The 20,875-nt window shown below is 43.6% G+C and overlaps 1 protein-coding gene across 3 annotated transcripts in view; it reads left to right on the top strand.

Moving 5' to 3' along the window:
• The window catches only part of cadps2 (Ca++-dependent secretion activator 2), a 189,101-nt gene that overhangs the window by 1,438 nt on the left and 166,788 nt on the right, over positions 1 to 20,875 (top strand). The window lies entirely within an intron of this gene.

Raw genomic sequence — 20,875 nt, 5'->3', positions numbered from 1 at the left:
GTTTCGTTTTGTAAATGGGAATTTTGAGGGAGGTATGTTGGCATCAGATTTTGCTTGAAACTGAAAACCATATCTCTATGGTGATTACATTGACCACACTGGTGGTGATGGCCTATCTGAACACACTGAGGGAGCACAAGAAGACTTTCCCACAAAGCCATGCACGTGGGGGCTGTTACGGGGAAAGGTGTTAGAGATTCTAAGGGCCCAAGCACTGACAGCATTGACAGGGGCCCTTAAGGGGGGGCAACATTTGAATCTTTCATCGGGCCCAACATTTCTGGAGGTGCCCCTGACCATGCACTTAGTAGCCAAAGCAGTTGAGTAGCCCAACAACAGACAGACATACAAGGCTGCCAAGTCAGGAACTAGAAGTGGTGAGAGCACTGAAAGCAAAAGTGTTTACTAATAATTAGAGGCACTGCAGGAGTGCCAGACTGTGTTATCTGACATCACCTTCCTCATACTTGTGCATGATGTCACAATCTACAGTAAACATCTTGGGTGCACGTCAGTCTTTGTCCTCCCCTCCTTCTCTGTGGCCTCTGCTCTGGTCTTGTGATGTGAGGCTCAATGCTATTCAGGGCTGGACGGTTAATCTGTCACACAGGGCATTTTCCTTGTGGGCTGATAGTTCCCAGGGACGTTACTATTTAGCCTGATTATCATCGACTTTCAAATCTCTTCGAGAATTGGTCTGACCAAGAGCATAACAATGAACATTTCCCAAACGGCATAGTTGACCTGCCTCCCTTGGTTTGCTAATGGTTACTTGCTTCCCGACAAAATGGGAGGAGTTCCCGATTTTCCAGGAACTCAGAAAGTACTGCTCCGCATTGCTCTTGACCTGACTAGCAGCAACGCTGAAGGGATTGTGTCACTAGGAGGGCATGGCCTGGCTAGAGTAGATATTGTTTTTTATTTGTTTATTTATGTGTTTGGACCACAGTTTAGAGGGGGCAGCCCATTGTTCCATCTTCAAGTGGATTAAGTTGAGCACGGTATAGTATGAGAATGGCTTGCAGCAAGGGGCCAGTTTAAGACAATCTTGAGTGTTTTTTCGGTCCCAGGCCAACCATGATGTTATTTGATGAAGATTTTTTTCAATAGCCTGCAGAGTCATAATTTGAAGGCAATTTTCTCACTTGCAATTTGGATGTTGAATGGGAAAGCAACCCGCCTGCTTACTAATTGCTGTTTCTGGTTAACAGCAGGGAAACAAGAAAGGGCAGGAGGACCAAGATTCACTTGCACGCCTTCCAATATGCGACCTTGCGTCCTCCTCTTGTGCTTGTGACCTCGTACCAGGAAGTAATATGTCATGATGACATCACTGACAACAGCATTGTATTTCAATATCTCGCAAAAGCTCAATTGTAAAGTCATTTTCTCATTTGCAAACTGGATGGTGAATGAAGAATATTCCCCCAAAAATTGTTTTGGCTAGGCTGACAGCAGGGAAACGTAATTGTTTTCTCCACGGAGGAGGGGCATCAGCAAAATGTGAGGCCACAAGCACAAGTGGAGGATGCAAGGTCGCATATTGGAATGCACCCACTATTTTCCTTAAAGTAGCCCTTTTCTGGTCTAAGGGAAGGAGCGTACCAATCACTAGTTCTCTTGTGATTCACATGGTAATTGGAAGAGTTCATTATGTTTAATTCAAAGGAAACTTGGTGTACTTAGTGTTTATTTTGGGCATATGCTGGAATACATGAATTTGCATGCTTGACTGTCAAAAATCTTCTGTTACCTCACATTCTGCAACTTCATTTAGCCTCAGACAGAACGGCCGTTCATCAATCATGGTTTTCTGATCGGTGAAGAGTGCAGTACAGTCAGAGAGAGTAGAGAGAGAGAGGTTCCATTGGCCCATTGTTTCCTGGTTCTTTTATGGCCCCCCTTAGGCAGACCTAGGGACTGTTCTATTCATTGTAGGAGCATTATGACACGGCCCTTTAGGCAGACCGGAACCTGGTCGCGTTAGGTGCCCATAGAATCCTATTATGTTGGCATATCTCTATATACTTAAAGAATCTCTGGTACAGTCGTGTCATCTTGACTGAAGCTCAAAAATGATGATCTAAAATGTATTTAGACTAAGAATTGGCATGTTATACCATCTGAAAACTCTATTGACCTGTTGCTTGCTGTGTAACAGTAAAGTGAGGCGATGGTGCTTAAAGTGAGTTTAAATGGTCAACGTATCACCAATCCATATTGACAAGTGGCAGTAATGGCCATTTCAGTACAGCAGCTAAAACACGCCCGAAGACATTACAGAGCAGGGGTTCCCAAACTATACCATGACGAGGCCCCCCTTATACCGGTAGATTTCAGCCAAGGCCCCCCTGACAAGAGTCGTGTCACACACTGTGAACCCCATTTCACAACCATTAGTCTAGTATGTCTGTGTGTCAGTATTCCTGCCAACCTGCCGTGCCACTCCTTAGTCGGCTGGGCACTGGACTGTTACGCAGGTGACCCGGGTTCGATGCCCGACCCGGGTCATTTCCTGATCCTCCCTCTCTGTCCCACTCATTTCATGTCCAACTCCTCACTGGCCTGTCTAAATAAAGCTGAAAAAACCCCCAAAAGAATATTTTTCAAAAAAGAATGAAGAAAAAAATGCACCACCACTTTAAAACTCGCCCATGTCCAAAAGAGCCTGTGGTTCTCCGCTGCAGTATTGTCCCTAACAGTGCTCTAACAGTAATTCAATGGCGGAACTAGTGACTCATAGACAGATAGGGTTTTTAGGATTGCCTTTTAGCTGTTAACTGAAGGGAAGTCTCTTTCATTCTGTGGGAGTGGAGTCCCTTCTTCAGCCAGTGAGAGAGTTGTGCTATTGTCCTATCTCTCTCTCTCTCTCACACACACACACACACTCTCTCTCTCTCTCTCTCTCTCTCTCTCTCTCTCTCTCTCTCTCTCTCTCTCTCTCTCTCTCTCTCTCTCTCTCTCTCTCTCTCTCTCTCTCTCTCTCTCTCTCATTCTCTCATTCTTCTCTTGCCAGTATCACACAGTGACACTCTCCAACACATCTTTGTTGTTGATCGTTTTTTTTTGTGTCTTTCCGCCACTCTCAATATGTGGAGGCAGAGAAATGGACATCACAGTAGAAACACCCCTAAAGGCTGTCCTACGCATCACCATTCACCACCAAACTAATCCCTTGGCATCTCTACAAGGGTTTGGTTGACTCGACAGCCACCAACAGCACACAATTCAGACCTCTTGTGTGTGGAAGGCCCAATTGCCTCCTTCCACGGATGAGTCAGATTGGCAGGTTGTTTTGTCGCTGCAGGCAGAGCCTCAGACACTTGTGTGAGCGTGCACACTTGCTTGTTAACTTGGAGCGGCTGGCGAACCCTCCTAGGAAAAAAGCAAGCGGTCACACTTGAGCCTGTGCTGTTACTCAATTATAAACGGTGACGAGCTGGTTTCATTGACTTTTGATGTCATCAGAAATTCTGGAAGCACGTCAAGGAAAAAAAAGAAAAGATATTACTGACCTCAGCCAGTATACATGTTTTTTTCCTTTTTTAAAAGATATTTTTAGGGGCTTTTGTGCCTTTATTGATTGGAAAGTGGATATCATGACAGGAAGTGAGTGTGGGGAGAGAGATGGGGAAGGATTGGCAATTGACCCGGGCTGGAATCGAACTCGGGTCGCCAGCATTAGTAACCCAGTACCCTACCGTTAGGCCAAGGCAGGGCCATATTTATATTTTAAAGCTGCTAACAGCCTGAAAATCTGGTAATGATTTGATGTTGGCTGAGGTGAATCACACTGCAATTTGCAGTCATTCAACTGCAGTTCCAATTTTCACCACAAGCACCTTTTACTGAAGCCCCTTTTGCACCATTGGCTCTGCTGATTATGTGCAGTAGTAGCCGAGTGTACACCTAAGCAAGATGCAGAGCAGCTATTAACAAATAGGTTTTTATACTGACATAAAAATCATACTGCCTTTGGAGGCTCTGCACTGATGAAATGTTGAACATGAGGTTTGCAGAAGACTACTCTGATACGGCAAAGTTCACATTTCACAACAACACATTTAGCTGGTGCTCCAGAGATAGATTATCCAAAAAATGTCTTGCAGTGAAATTAAATGAGGCATGGGCTGGAGTAAGAGCTCCCCAGTAGCAATGTTGGGGTTAGACGCTGTGCTCAGAGGCACTGTCAGCAGCCATGGATACAGAGTACATGAGGTTTGCTGCCGGTTATTCAATCCCCCATCCACATCTTTCTTTCTATTCTTCTTGGTTGAGGAATCTATTTTCCCCTCAAATCATAAGCCCAACTCTTTTTTTTAAACCAATACTGTAGGCCACAGCAGCCCCTAATATTGATCCCCAACCTCCAGATATGTCCACCGACATGTTCAGGAAATTGCAGATGGTCAACTGCATCGTTCATGCTGTCTATCTGTGACTTGTTCTGTTTCTGCAGAGGAAATTGGGATAATAGCTTTGGCTGCCTCGAGCAACAAAAACACACATTTTATGGTTTATTCAGTTGTTTGTCAGCAGCTGTCTGTGAATGACTCTTCAAGTCAACGCTCGGTTTGACATGGACTACACAAACGTAACAGTTTAAAAAGTAAAAGTTTAAAAGTAATATGAACTCCTGGTAGAACTTCTGGCTTTGTGTAATATACTGTATATGTGTATGGGTCATTCTACGATTTGTGGGCGCTTTTAGGTCCGTGGACTTTATTTGCCAATTCCACTTACTATTAACTGCATCCAATGACGTTTTGGACATTAGCACACATTTATCTGTCATATAATACAAACAGTCAAGACATAACATTATTTCCCTCAGCAAGAATGAATATTTAATACTGGCTTTGGGCGTTTTCATGCCGTCCTGTTTTCCAAATGTCAGATTCAGTCTTCATATTAGCATGTAAAGAAACTTGTTTTGCCCAAGACGATTGCAAATGTTGATTCACAGTAATCATCACAATATGACAAAACTGTCAGAAAGACCATTGTGCTTTCCATTATTCATGAAATTTGCCATTTTGAGTGTGTCCACAAAATCCATAAATCAGTAAGGGTTTAGTCTTAGGCCATATGAATATCATCACGTGATGTCATATCGTCTTTGGCAGGATATGGCAAGACCTTTTGGTAAGTTTTGAGCTCCATTCTTCCATAATTTAATCCAGGAAGACAGGACAGGAAGACACTCCAGCGTGTTGTGAACACAGCGAAGAAGATCATTGGAGTACCACTCCCCTCCCTGCAGGACATTTACACCACACGCCTCACCCGGAAAGCACTGATGATCATCAAAGACACAAGCCACCCTGCACACAAACTGTTCAGCCTCCTGCCCTCTGGAAAGAGGTACAGGCGCCTCCGTTCCCGTACCACCAGGCTGGCGAGCAGCACAATGCACCAAGCGATCAAGATGCTGAACACTCAACCCACTCTCCCTCCACTGTCAGCCTCTAGCCAGCAAGGCCACTGACAACCCCCCCCCCATCCCCCACCACCATATCTGCGACTGAACATTCCACCTGCACTACTATACTTGTGACTGAACTTTCAACCTGCACTAACTCAAAACATGCACACACACACACACACACACACACACACACACACACACACACACACACACACACACACACACACACACACACACACACACACACACACACACACAAGCACACTGCACTTTCTGCACTAAACCCAAACATATACACACTGACACACACACACACACACACACACACACACACACACACACACACACACACACACACACAGACACACGAACACACACACAGACGCACACCGCACCTTCTACCTGCACTAAACACATACACACACATACACACACACACACACACACATACACACACACTGCTGCTGGTATACTTGACAGACCTTTTCAATATTTATTTTTCTTCAAAATGCTACTATTACCATGTCAGAACGCTATAAAGGACTTTTTTTTTAGGAAAAGCACAAAAGCACAACAATACCTCTTAATGTATGTCCTCTACAAGTCTTCTGTTGTCCAGTCTTGCACTTTAAATGTCTGTATGAGCACTGTCTATGTCCATACTGTCTTAAGTCCATGTATAAGTACTGTCTATGTCTATACTGTCTATGTCCTTACCTAGATTAGTCTATGTCTGTATGGGAAAGCAAGAAATGTAATTTCAAATTCTTTGTATGACCAGTGCATGTAAAGAAATTGACAATAAAAACCTACTTGACTTGACTACTTTACTTGACATTCTTTTTCATGTTCCCATTGCCTGTCAACTGTGTTATAAACATATTCATAAGAATCTGAATTAGAAATCACATGTAGAAAATCACAGATAAAGCATACAAATACATGAATTGATTAAGGTGTTGTGGTGGCACTTCTGAGGTCCTCAGTTAGCACAACACCATGAAAATGGCTGAAATGTCAAGCCGTGTTACTGTCAATGGTGTTACGCATCAGCTATGACAACTGAGGAGGACTATGTTTTTGCCAATTTATCTCCATATTGTTAGACAAACAAACAAAATAATTAGTGTTCTAGGGAGATGGGTTTGTCTGCTCTGTTTTTTCTCCTAAAAAAGTGCCGACTTGTTCCCCTGCACTGTTGACCGTAACACAGTTGAGGGTCATTTCAAGTGAAATCAGACACTTTGGGACCCGACCAACACAGATTTCAATCATACTTGCTGTGCCTGTTTAGTAGCAAGGTAACACCCCAGAACTGCATTTGTGTGAATCTGACACCAATATTAAGGGAGAAACAGGCTAGCGAAGGTTTACATATGTGGATAGGACACTATGCATTCAGCCTTGATTATATCAGGCAGTGTAAGTCACAAAAATATGTCTGTGGTGTTATTTGAAAGCTCTTTTCTGGCTCTACACATTACACAAACAGCATGGAACACAACAACCCTCAGAATATGAATTATCATAAATTGAAAATTTAAAAATTGAATACCAAAAAATCTTATATTTTAAAATGGCCAGTTCCTTGTCTAAACATAGCCTGTAAGGTGATAAACAACACCTGAAATGCTGGTGTTTGGTTCTTTATTCATATCAGAGACAATTGGACTCAAAAATATGGCATCATACAAATCACCTAGTAATAATATGGTGATACCATAGTAATATCACATGACAGTATGTCTATCGGAATATGTGAAGGATGGAGATGGTCCATGAGGATGCAGGAAGTTCAGTTTCACCTCCCCAGTGCTCGGCATACATTCCTCAACACATGCTAGCCACTAGTTGCCATCATATACAGTTACAACATACCCTTTGATGCTTGAACATTTAAACAATTCCTTTACTGAGCTAATTCTTTCAACCCTGCCTTCTCTGAATGCTTAAAATGGTCTAGCTTCCACTGTGTCCATTGACAATGGGTAGAAGCCGTGTAGTTTTGAGTACCTGGAATAGGGACCGACGAGGGTGCAGGGCCCACTGGGAAAATGCCCCTTATGCCAGATGGCCAGTCCAGCCCTGTCACTGACACTACTCTATTACTACTTCATTACAACTAATTTCAACCTTTATTTCCCATTATCTCTGAAATGAATAAAGAACCAAAACACCCCATTTTTCAGGTGTTGTTTATGACCTTACAGGCTATGTTTAGACAAGAAACCAGCCATTTTAAAAAATAAGTTTTTTTGATATTCCGTTTTTAATTTTTCAATGTATCATAATTCATATTCTGAAGGTTGTTGTATTCCATGCTGTTTGAGTAATTTGTAGAGCCAGAAAAGAGCTTTCAAACAATACCTAAGACATCCTTTTGTGACTTACACTGACTGATATAATCAAGGCTGAATGCATAGTGTCCTACCCTCACATGTAAACCTTTGCTAGTCTGTTTCTCCCTTAAAGGATAGTTCCGGCGTAAAATGAAAGTTTCACCATCGATTTCCCATGCCACATAATGTATCTAATGATGAGCCGTTCCGGGCAATGCCGCGCCGTTATGTAGTTAGCTTATTTTAAGCTTTTTGGCGAAAAACGCAGCCAATGCATCACGGCGGGGCCAATTTGTAAATATTATTGTCTGATGGTTCCCCGCTATAAACAACTTCAAAAACGCTACACACTTCATCACAAAGCTCTCGTCAATCAAACTGAGGCACAGAGAAGATCATCCGACCACATATCTTTCACTGGCCAGTGTTTTCAGAGGTGTCTCACTGTTGCAACTCTCTAGTCTGACCCGGATGCAGGCTACTCAATCAGGTGGCTAGGTAGGCAAGGCTAAACATGGTCCGCGGTTCTTACACCGGCTGCGGCCGTAAAATGAAAAGCTGGAACCCCGACCGTTTTCACCGACTGCCACTGTCTAAACCAGCCATATTACGGGAATGGCTAATAGCATCAGAAGTGGACGAAACTGACATAAAAACCCTGAGGGATCGCGACTACCATGTGTGCAGGCAGCCGATTTGAAGAGTTGTATGGAGAGTACAGGTAGGCAGACTACTCTTACAAAGTAATTGCAACACGGTATAATATAACATGGATTCAACTTTGTAATAACACACCACTGGTGGTGTACTTACATCTGTAAGAGCACTTCTAGTACGACTTCATAAAATTCCTCCAGCCCTCCTCCGTTGCGTAATGGTCCACCATGGTTACAATGGTGACCTCGCGCGCCCTCTCAATTAGAGTCTACTTAACTGAAACTACTCTAGCATGCTTGACATCAACCACCTCGAATGCCTCAGGTCGCACAATTTCACTTGCCATCCCGCGCTAGTTTGTTTTGACAGTTTATTTATCTCCTGTAGTGGGCTACATTTACTGCACCTGTATGCCTTCCCAAAACAGAGTGCCTGCTGGCAAAGACGCGCGGTGTTGCAACCAGTTTCACAGATTCACAGACAGTCAAGATTCATGAGCCAGACACATTTACACATGTTTCTCTCTTCAAACATACCTCCATAGCCATGCGCCTTTTGACACAGCATTCCTCTTTAGACGGTTTCGTTTAGGCTAGGTGTTCCATCTCCCTCACTCTTCTTGTAGTCATCATCCTCGAAATGCTCCCTCCACACACGGTAGTCGCGATCCCTCAGAGTTTTTTGTCAGTTTCATCCACTTCTAATGCTATGAGCCATTCCCGTAATATGGCTGGTTTAGACAGTGGCAGTCGGTGAAAACGGTCGGGGTTCCAGCTTTTCATTTTACGGCCGCAGCCGTTGTAAGAACCGCGGACAATGTTTAGCCTACCTAGCCACCTGCATCCGGGTCAGACTAGAGAGTTGCAGTGAGACACTTCTGAAAACACTGGCCAGTGAAACACTGTGTGGTCCGATGATCTTCTCTGTGCCTCGGTTTGATTGACGAGACCTTTGTGATGAAGTGTGTAGCGTTTTTGAGGTTGTTTATAGCGGGGAAACATCAGAAAATAATATTTACAAATTGGCCCCGCCGTGATGCATTGGCTGCGTTTTTCGCCAAAAAGCTTAAAATAAGCTAACTCCATAACGGCGCGGCATTGCCCGGAATGGCTCATCATTAGATACATTATGTGGCATGGGAAATCGATGGTGAAACTTTCATTTTACGCCGGAACTATCCTTTAATATTGGTGTCAGATTCACACAAATGCAGTTCTGGGGTGCTACCTTGCTACTAAACAGGCACAGCAAGTATGATTGAAATCCGTGTCGGTCGGTTCCCAAAGTGTCTGATTTCACGTGAAATGACCCTTGAGTAACACGGTTGACTGTTTTGAAAGTGTTTTTGTGCTATTGATCCCTTATGTGTTGGAAAAGTCCTATGAACAGACACTATGGATTATCTCTGGAGAGGGAAGTCTTGTGTAAGGAGGGTGACTGGATTTGTACAGGAAGGTGTTACATCCTGCTGGGCATTGCTGCCTGTCGCACCTCCTCCGGTGCCCATGGGTCAGCTGCAGGGTCATCAGTCGGGAACCACCGTTCATCGGCGTTTCGCCCCTTTAATCCCGAAATGTCTCCGGTGGCGGGGCAGTGACAGGGACGTCTCCCTGTCACCCCCTGCAGCTGATAGATGTTGTCCCTGAGGCTGTTTTCTGGGGGTTAGTTGTTATTCCCCCAGCTCCTGTCCTTCCTCCACAGCCAGAGCCAAAAGCTCCCTTTCTCCGCCTCCTCTGCCAGCTCCTTTGTTGCCTTCCTTAGCCTTCCTCCAGTGACTCCCACATCCTTCAGGAGGCGTACAGTCGACAACCCCATAAAGCCTTGCATGGCATCCAACCTCCACTGGACAGATGGAAGTCTTCCAGCCCGCCTCCCGTCACTCCGCAGCCAGGTCAGAGTACTTAGCCTTCTTCCGTCAAAGGCCGCCTCAATCCCTTCCTCCGATGGTACAGTGAGCTCTATGAGAGCTACCACTCTTGCCTTTGCAGACCAAGCCACTATGTCTGGCCGGAGAGATGTGGTGGTGATCTCTGTGGGAAACTGAAGCTTTCTGTCCAAGTCAACCTTCATGCTCCACTCCTGGCCGGGAGTGAAGGGTCTTGATGTTTCTTTTTGCCTGGTGCTTCCAATTCCTCCTTCCGCAATAAAGATGGTAGGGTCCTCTGCTGGCGATGGTATTCTGCTATCCTGTCTGCACTCCTCCAGCACCTCGGCTAGCTTCTTCAGGACCTGGTCATGGCGCCATCTGTAGCGGCCCTGAGAGAGCGCGATTTTGTAGCCTGACAAGATGTGCCAGAGGTTTACACTGGGAGCACTGCAGAGTGCATAACATTCCTCCTTTCCGAACCACTGGCTGAGGTTCCGAGGACAGGGAAGCGTGTCATACGTTGAGCGGATAAGGAGGCTGAGTCTTGCCTGTGGGATCTTCCACATGTCTGACCAACTGATGTTTCTGTTTGAGATTCCCTCCCAGGTTGTCCAGCTTCCTTGCCGACCCTGAGACACGGCCTTGATCTTGTAGCGGTCTTCCTCCATCCTTGTCACCTCTGCCACCACCATCTCCTTCCTTTCCTTGCGGCAGGCCTTGGACCAGAAGCGTGGTGCATATCCCCATCCTAGACCTGCTCTTCCTACCTGGACTCTTTCCACGATTTCCTTGTGTTGCAGCCGTCTGACAGCTTGATCGACCTCTGTCTGGGCATTCCACTTGCGGACAGTTAGGACCCTAGCGTTAGCTTTCCTCACTGACTCGTCTGTGGACTCCCGAAGCTCGAGCACCAATCTGGTATTTTCTTGCCTGTAGTCCAGCTGCAGAGATTCCAATAGTAGCTGGAGCATGTTTCTCCTGAACAGGTCAGTTTCAGAGAGGCACCGTGGCAGCCCCAATCACTTTCGGATGAATGAGTTGGCTTTCCCATCCATCTTACTCACGATCAATGAGGGAACTCACTCATTTTCAGGGGCCACATTACTCTCTGGTAGAGAGTGAATTGGTAGCACCAGACCTTGTACTTCCCCGGGCGTTGGCTTTGGTTGATCCTCGCCAGGCCATCTGAGAGCTGCTTCATGACAGCTTTCCCCATCTGCTTATCAGAAAGCTCAGCAGTGTACTGCCTCCCCAGGCTTTTAATGGGTTGCTCTGCGAGTAGTGGGATCTTTTCTCCTCCGACGACAAAGGTGGTGCTGTCGTTCCTGACTCCTCTCCTGAGTGACAGGCTACCGGACTTGGAGGGCTTGATCTTCATTCTTGCCCATGACATCAGCTCATCAATCCTCTTCAGAAGTCTTGATGTACATGGCGCTGTCTGAAGGAGGGTGGTAAAATCGTCCATGTAGCTCCTTAGCGGGGGAAGCCTCTGGCCAGTTGGCAGTTTGATTCCTCCTGCCATTTGCCTAGAACCGATGAGAATTATCTCAAATGCTGCGACAATGCTGCACACCCCATCGCTATTCCGACTTCAATCCGCTGCCACCCGGTGGTGAAGTCTTGGGTAGAGCCTAAATTCAAATCAGACGTTACAGGGATTTATAATGAAAAATGTGGCCTTTACGAGAAAGACAACTTCATATGGTCATACCCACCAATGTTAAAATGGCTAAAAACACGTTTTTTTGCCAATTTAAGATTAGCCAAGTACATAGGCTACATCTTAATACATTTCATTGCAGTTATGTCCGTACATTGTACAATTAGAAATACAATTAATGTTAGCATACACTATCTCTCATTATTGACACGGGCCAGTTGTCCGCCGACATCTGGCCCTTCGGCCAATATTATAAACCCAATGCGGCCCTTGGGCCAAAATAATTGCCCACCCCTGCCTTAAGCGCACTGGAGACGTAGAATGACCCGTATACATTTTACCATATGGGTGGGAGAAGTGACGCCTTGTTTTTTCGTAACATTGGTTAAAAACCTACAAAACTGTTATTTTTCCTCTTAAAAACAAATGTCAATATAGAAGATGTGGTACATTATGTTTCATATTAGTCTGAGAGGAGAAGAAACATTTTTTTCAAGATTTATGTAAAGGTTTATATAATACGTATATAGGCAATATAATATATATATAAACTAACCAACAGCATTTTGAATAATGTATGAAGCATTTGGCATGATTGCATAAATATTAACGTGATATTAAGATATGTGAATGTGAAAAAATTTCCAGACAGTAATATTAACTACAAGTTCCATTTCGTAACACAAATTCCGTCCTGTGGGGTGACATGTATGTCAATGTTGGTGAACGGGCAGCTGCAAGGCCTTAAAGACAGGCTCCTAACCAGTCAGTACCTCAGCTATTGGAGAGTTGTCTGGAAGTTTAAGGTGACTCTTCACCTCTTAATATGTCTACATATTGCAATGTTTCTGTCACGCAATGCTTAGGTTCATTTTATGGTGTCCTGTGGTGTGACTGCTCTTATAGAAGGGGGAAAAAAGTTTTTTATACATGAAAACACATATTAAGATTAAACACAATATCATTATCTAGTTAGCATGATTTCAGAGGTCAGTCATGTATACAAAAGGCTTAAAATGGCCACAATGCAGTGAATTTCCTGTGGTGTGACTTCATGTCATGCGGTGTGACATGCTTATGCAATATGTTACTCATTCCTTACTTGTTTTTCATGTATCATGCAAGGATATAAGGATACCAGGAGATTTATTTGTCACATTCACACAATTATTACAAGTAATACAGTGAAACCATGCAGTGAAATTACAGTAATCTGCCTGTACAATGCATAGGCGTGTGTGGGTGGGGGTGGGGGTGCGGGTGGTTAGTGTGTGTGTGGGGTGGGGGTTAAAGGACCAATAGTACAAAGAGCATGGGGGGATATGTTCGTGCAGAATATTAGTAATAATTTTATTGTATCTTACAGAAATGTCACACCAAGGATGTCACACCGCAGGCCACATTTTCCCAAAAATGGTAAAAATTAGGCGAAATTCCTCGGACCATTATGAGCTTTATTTTTTTCTATTTTTTTCCCATCGTTTTTTTCAGGAATTGGAAAAACTTTTTTTTTTTTGGCGTTACGCCCTTAAACGTCAACCACCCATATATTGAAATCTGGCTATACTGTGCTTCTGGGAGATATACAGTTGAGACACTTTTGATGCTGAAATAACACAGACACAGCTGTCTTGGATGTCTCGGTTGTGAATCTGTGCATGTTATTTTTTCATTTTACATTTTTTTATTTGCTCTTTTAGATCATTTCGCATCCTGCCAACATGGGCCTACATTGTTTTTTTGTCATTTAAAAAAGTAATAATGCCGAATAAAGCCATTGCAAAAACATAATATCAGCAGTAAACTGCCTTATCCTTTTGGGTGGTTGTACACAGTACAGTGGTTCTCTTGCAGCACCTGTGAATAAGTTGGGATTGTAGTGTCTGCGACCCGAGACAGCTATGAGAGATTTTCAGTTCCCACTGCAGATATTTCTATCCCAGGTAAAGTGTTAATATTCCTCCAGTATGTACCTCTGCTCTGCCCCAGCATTGAAGGGGAATGTTGGCCAATTTCAACATGCTGTGATATTGCTCACACTGCCCTTGACTTGGCAGGGCCCTGCCACATGGCATTTTTTCCCTCAGTCCTTTCCGGTATCTCGACATAGTAATGGTTTGTCTAATGCGTCTGCTGACTGATGTTGCAAAACCGAGTATGTTACTGTTTGAACTATGCTGTGTGTGTATTTTTTGTAAAAAATGTAAACAAATCCATGAGAATGCCCAGGATCTTGGAAAGGGCTGTAAGACCTGTGGGCTGTCTTACTACTGTATACTGTACACTATATACCAACATTAGTGGTGAAGCAGTGAAGTGACATGCATTTCTGCAAATAATGTCTCCCCTTTTGTTCTTTAGTATGTAAGCACTTTAGTATTTCAGCATGATATGTGTGTGTGCGTGCATATGCGCAAACATACAGCATGTAGGTCTGTGCCTCAGTTTTATTGACACCTGTATGTAGACTTCCTCGTTATGCATATACTGTAACAACACCAACTCCCGTGGCAGAGCAGCAGTGGAATAAATACCTCTCCACCCAAGACATCAATGGTAGACTACGATAGCTGTGTTTCTCAGCAGCATGTGTTGTGTTGTATCCCGTGGCGACCGTCTTATCAGCTGTGATTGGAGCCACTTGTGGCACGCGTGGAAGACCTGATCCTCCCCCGGACTAAATTCATGGGGAACCTCCACAAGTGCGACACGGCAGAACGAAGCGGAGCAGAGAGTTGAACCAGGCGAGCGGCTGAGTGAGAGAGGTAGTGGGTTAGAGAGAGTGAGTGAGGGCTGGCCTGTGGGAGAAATGGGGCCTGGGCACTTTTGGCTGAAATGCCCCCACCCCCTCTACTCTCATAAGTAGCAGCGCAGAACTGACTCACCGGTGGGCCCCCGCACGCCGCACCCTCAATTCTGAAAATATGGGCCCACAAGAGTGCGGGGCCCACCAGGCAATGCCCGCTATGCCAGATGGCCAGTCCAGCCCCGGGTGAGTGGGAGACTGTGGCAGACTACTGTCCCTCCGGTCTGTCACGAATCATCCTTCCCCTCCGAGCCTGTCTGCTCTCAGCTGATAACGCACCCCACACTGAGTGTGTGTGTGTATGTGTGTGTGTGTGTGTGTGTGTCTGGATGGGGGTGGGCCGGATGCACATTGGTTCCTTCATTGGTGGAATGTAGTCAACTGGATTTGTTTCTCCCCAATTTCAACTGCTTGCTCTCTTGTCTTTGTGTGTGTCTGTGTGTGTGTGTGTGTGTGTGTGTGTGTGTGTGTGTGTGTGTGTGTGTGTGTGTGTGTGTGTGTGTGTGTGTGTGTGTGTGTGTGTGTGTGTGTGTCAGTGTGTGTGTGTGTGTGTGTGTTTGGTCAGTCCCTGTTGCAAATCCACCAGAGCTGTTGAAAGAATATGTTTTTAAAAAGTTGTTTATAATATGCAGAAATCATTGCCTCAAAAAACATCTACTGGAGCATTTGACAATTATGTATGAGTCACTATTTTGACATTTTGCTATTTGATGAGGCCTTGCTTTCGCAAATAGCCAAGGCTCAAATAAATCAAGCCTCTTCTGTCTCCTTTAGTGGTAGAGCAGTATATACGCAGACGCAGATATATTTTATTGGCCCCAAAGGAAATAAGAAATGGTAGCTGTAGTGCACACCTACTGTAGTCTTAAATCATGCCAGTGGCTTCAGGACAGATCACTTCATATAGCTAGCTGTGCATTTTGTTCAACTTTGTGATGTGATGTGCACCTACTGCATCTATCCATGTAATTGGTTGTCCTGGTTTCAGAAATTGAAAAACCTCATCATAAAATTGAGTTCAACCTGAATCAGCTGCTTTTAATTCACAAGGAAGGTCCTATCGTCATTGAAGTCACTAGTTAGAAGGAAAAACATGGCAGGGCTTTTCACCTTCTGAACCTGGGATTGACACCTTTTGTAAGATCTTTCCGAAGTTCAAAGCTTTACAAGCAACATCACCAGGGGCCTCATGTGCAAAACTTGCTTGCTCACAAAAAAGCTACGTAAGTAACTTTTCACGCAAATGTTCAGATTGAGGTGTATTGAATTTCATACGAAATCGGATATAGCACATGCACATTAGATACAAAGATTTAGAACGAAATCTACTGAAGTTTTCGTACATGAAGCCCCAGCTCTGTCTCCCACAGATCATTACCAAAAAGAAGAGTGAACTGGAGTAGGGATTCAGATCCATGCTCGAAGGATGCAAGAACCCACCCATGACTAAAAAATGAAAAAATAAGGGCTTTTTTGGCAGGACAGTAGGAGATGGTGACAGGAAGCGAGTGGGAGAGAGAGATGGGGGAGGATCGGCAAATGACCAAAGCCGGAATCCAACCCGGTTTGCCAGCGTAGTAACCCAGGGCCCACCCATTAATTTTTTAAATGACCAATCCAACCATCGAAGTTGAAATAATATGGTATAGAGTTGTAATCTCATTGGTGGAGGTACTGTAATAACAGAGGAAAGGATTCTCTTGCAGAACATCCCTTATGAATTAATACAGTGTCTTTTTTTAAAATAATGATGGTTTGGGGATTGAGCAGTCTTGACTGATGTCTGTGTGTAACCGAGGTCATCCTGTGCTTCAAGTGTGAGGTTTACTAACGCTTTACCACCTAACTCTGCTACTTGGCATCCATTACTCATGCTCTCTGACTGCCCTTCTATTGCACTCTGATGTACTGGTAGATGTGCTGGCATGTAAAATAATCGAACTCTCTCGCAGCTCTTTAATAGTTAAGGTGGCCACATTGTCAACAAACCCCGCCACCTTGACTACAACTGTAGGTCCCCTGAAAAGACCCAGGTCCAAGATTTTGTGCTGTGAATGTAACTTGTAATGTTGTTATTATAAGCTATTTAGTTTTGAAGGGTTTATATTAAACGCCATATGAAAATACACAACAGTCATTCCAATCATGTTGGTTACATGTCTCTAATATCTCCCACCTCACAGTATAATGTACCTCTCACCCACCTTGTTAATGTTCTTAAGGAAACCCCAATGTCTCAATGTGACGCAGGAAGCCCTGGGCAATGTTTTGGGAAATGTGTAAATTCTGAGCCTGTGATGTCAAAAAACGAAGGCAGTCTGCTGCTCCTGGCCTGACTAATTGTCCGTCATATGCGATTGGCAAAGGGCTGTAATGACACAGGAATGGAGCGTTGGGGAATGAATCAAGGAAATTAAATGTGTTGTTTTTGCCCTAAGCTTGTTGACTGCAGCTAATCTGACCAGATTTCTTATTTTTCGGACGTAATAAGACATCCTGTTTTTCCGTGGTTTTGTAAGATTCTTCATGAGTACTTATGGGTAGCTGTAGGCTAATGGTTTGGGAGTTGGTTTTTGGATCAGAGGGTTGCAGGTTCGAGTCCTGTATGATTTATCGAAAGAAAGAACAGCTAGAATGCCCTTGAGCAAAGCATCTAACCTCTCAGTAGTTCAGCGGAATGTAAAGTAGAGCTTTAAGTCTAAAAGCTAAAAGCATCTTATCTGTTAAGTGTTATGTAATGTAATTTAGGTTGAATGCAAATAACTGGTGAGGTTAAACTGTTTTCAAAAGTCCTGTGTAAGTCAGAGACGACGTGAAATGTCCTCTGCCCTGAACTTCCTGTAGGTATCGAGTTTCACCCAGACAGTCTTCTCTCAACAATGAGAGGAAATAACAGTACAATCATTATCAGACTAGTCCACCCTGCACATACAAAGGCAAAAGAAACTACAGTACAGTCCAGGAAGAGAAGTACTGAGGCACTCAAGGTTGCAATTATTTTATACTTTTTTATTGGCTACAATAGCCAAATAAAAAAGTAGCCTATAAAGAAATTGCAAACTTGAGTGCCTCAGAACTTCTCTTCTTGGACTAAACTTGAGAGCCCCTACACTGATGAGCACCAAGGAAAAAGGTGAAGACCCAGAAGCACTCCAATTACTGTTTGTGTCTGAAACTACAGTCCGCTGATAGCTTTTGCTGGGCCCAGGACAAATTCATCTGAAAGGGCCCCCTACCCAATACATACAATGAAATGGGGACCCAATTCTGGGTAACCTATCTCCCAGGGCCCGGGACAACAGACCCGTTCGACATGACTGACTACAGTACAATACAGTGTTTAGTAGCACTTTATTTGAAGGGTTCTTTTTGACAGCGTTTGTTAATGGAAAGCATACGGTACTGTACGTGCGCATTTAACAGTAAACAGGAACCCTAACCATTAAAGTGTACCGTAGCAAGTGCAAAATGAAATGCCAATGCTTCCGACTCCAGTGCTTCATATCCCATAGTCTTATAGGCTATGTGTATCACACATGCACACACACACACTTAAGCCTGTCACGATATACGATAAGTCAATAAATCGGACGATAACTTTTTACAAGAACGATCACTTTTCTGGCCCCGATAAGTAACGATAAGTTATTTGCGTGATGTTTCGTTTTCCCCCTCTCCCTTTCTCTACCGTTGCCGTAAGACTACTGATGGCGCGTTATAGGCCAACGCAGCGCAAGGATGCTTAAATGCTGGTGTAATTGTAAGTTTCAGTGCAGTTCTGGTTGGAAAAAAGTGCATTGATTTGGCTACTTGCGTCTTTGAAATAGAACACTGGTGTTCCCGCGCGTCGCTTATAAGCCTCGACAAAGAATCAGCGCTAGAGACTAGGAGCGCAATATTCTTCCAGTCTCAGTCAGCGCATCTGCAACGTTCCTCAGAGAGGGGAATGAACAGCTCCAACACGGAGGCAAATGTTCATTTTGAAACATGCGCAGCAACCCAATATCCACGACGAAGACGTGTTTGTGCAAACATGAAATAGTGGTACCGTCGCGACAAACTTGCTCTGAGGCTGTTATTTTAAACCTCGCCGAGTTTCCACTATTATTTCAATGCGCCTCCTACCCCGACGTTCGTTGTCTGTTCTTTTTGTGATTTTCGCTATATTTCTTGTTTATTTAGACCTAACAATATGAGTAGGCAGTCCGCAAGCAAATCATGAAGATAAGATTTGTGAATTTAAATCTGTCACACCAGGAGAATGTGAACGGTTGAGCGCGCTACAGGGGAAACAGAGACATGGCGACTCATAACTCATAAGAATCAATGTATGGGCGTTCATAAAGGACTTTAAAGTGCGCAGAATTGCAACTTGTTCTAGTCGAGGGTATCGGAGAGAGAGAGAGAGAAAGAGAGAGAGAGAGAGAGAGAGCTGCCTGCACCTGGAACTTGTGCATCTGTTCATGCTCTTTTGCTTTTTGCTGATGTTGAAATGCCTTTAACAGGGCTGATTTGGGTTTTGCCTGACAATTAGTTAGTAACAACGTGCATTTGTTTGAAATAAGCTGTCTAAGTAATAATTTGAGAATTAACAATACCCCACCAGTAGGTTATTTTACATCACACCATGGATAGGCCTATAAGCCATTCAGTGTGCTTGAGAAAGATAAATAACAGAAAATGTTAAAGAAAGACTATATAACTTACCCTAATAATAAATACAAAAAAGCCTATTTAGAGCCTATTGTGCTCCATGAGGATGTATTTAAAAACATATAAATATCCCCCGCCGTGATGCTTTAAAAATGTGAAGGGGTGTAGTCACATTTTTATTGCATTTTTACGTCATTATATTGTTTGACACATTTCTTTTTGGAGCAGGCGTCAATCTTAATTATTTAATCCTAGTCTGCTGGCCCAAATGTTAAATTCAATGTTTCAAGAAGGAGGCCGCACCTTGCATAGCAGTGTTTTTTATTGCACATTATATTGTTTGAAAATGGCGAGAGAGACAATATTATCGATTATCGCAATAATTTTTTGTTATCGTTATCGTCTGGCAAAAATTGTTATCGTGACAGGCCTACACACACTTGACCTCTCCCTGCCTGTACACCACTGCTACTGACAGACACTATCGCACAGCATATCTGCCAACACGGTGAGGGGCAATTTATTGCCCAGGCGACAAGTAAGGCCTGACAGAATATGATGTAAAGGAGACATTTTATTCTGTTGGTTATGGTGTTTCAAATCTTTTTGACAGGGCGTAGAGGATGTCATCCTCTTTTGCATTGCAAGTCAATCCTGTTGGAGTGTATTTTTGATGGTTTTTATTTATTTGTTTTTTTTATTTTATTTATTTATTTGTTAACCTCCACCAGGGTTTGTTTGTTGGTTGTTTGGTGTGTGTGATAACTCATGAGCGCATGACATATTCTAAAATGATTCTATCCAGGGCTCTAAATTAACTTTTTTTCATCACCAGCCAATTTGGCTACTAGATATTAAATCTTACTTGCCAAACATACACTCACTCTCAGTGAAAGTGGCTAGTAAGTTTGGCCGATGACAGGTGTTAATTTAGAACCCTATCATTCTGTCATTCTGGCCAATTGTTGATTCTGTGCAAATATTTGCACCGTGGCTCAAACTGTTTAAGTTTGGTGCTCATGGACCTGAGATTCTTGGCTTCTGGAATGTTATATAAACCCCATGAATACCTTTCAACACATTTTTGTCTGCATGGCTCTTTTCATAGGATTGTGATCAGCTGTGTTGCAGAATTCACTTAAAGACACTGTGTATAACTCGATAATTTTCCAAAAAGTGGTTAGTGGTTAATCACTTTGTTGCAGGGTGAAAAACATTACTTAATTCACTTTACCACCCTCTATGCACCCTTGTATGTGAAATTTGGTATAGTAGGCAAACAACTTGGTTGGCAATCGATTGTGAAAACCACTCTGTATTTCTTTAAGTCATATATTTTAAGGGTTGAAAGGCTTGAGACTTGTGCTTGTACTTTAATAATCAGCTGATCTCCAACTTGTCTACATATGAGGTCAGCACTGAAGGTGCCACAGTTGTTTGCGTGTTAATTATGTTTACTCAGCAG

Source organism: Engraulis encrasicolus, chromosome 4 (assembly GCF_034702125.1).
Source record: "Engraulis encrasicolus isolate BLACKSEA-1 chromosome 4, IST_EnEncr_1.0, whole genome shotgun sequence".
Taxonomy (NCBI): domain Eukaryota; kingdom Metazoa; phylum Chordata; class Actinopteri; order Clupeiformes; family Engraulidae; genus Engraulis; species Engraulis encrasicolus.
Note: the sequence above shows the minus strand (reverse complement) of the source record. Positions and strands in the feature narration are given on the sequence as shown.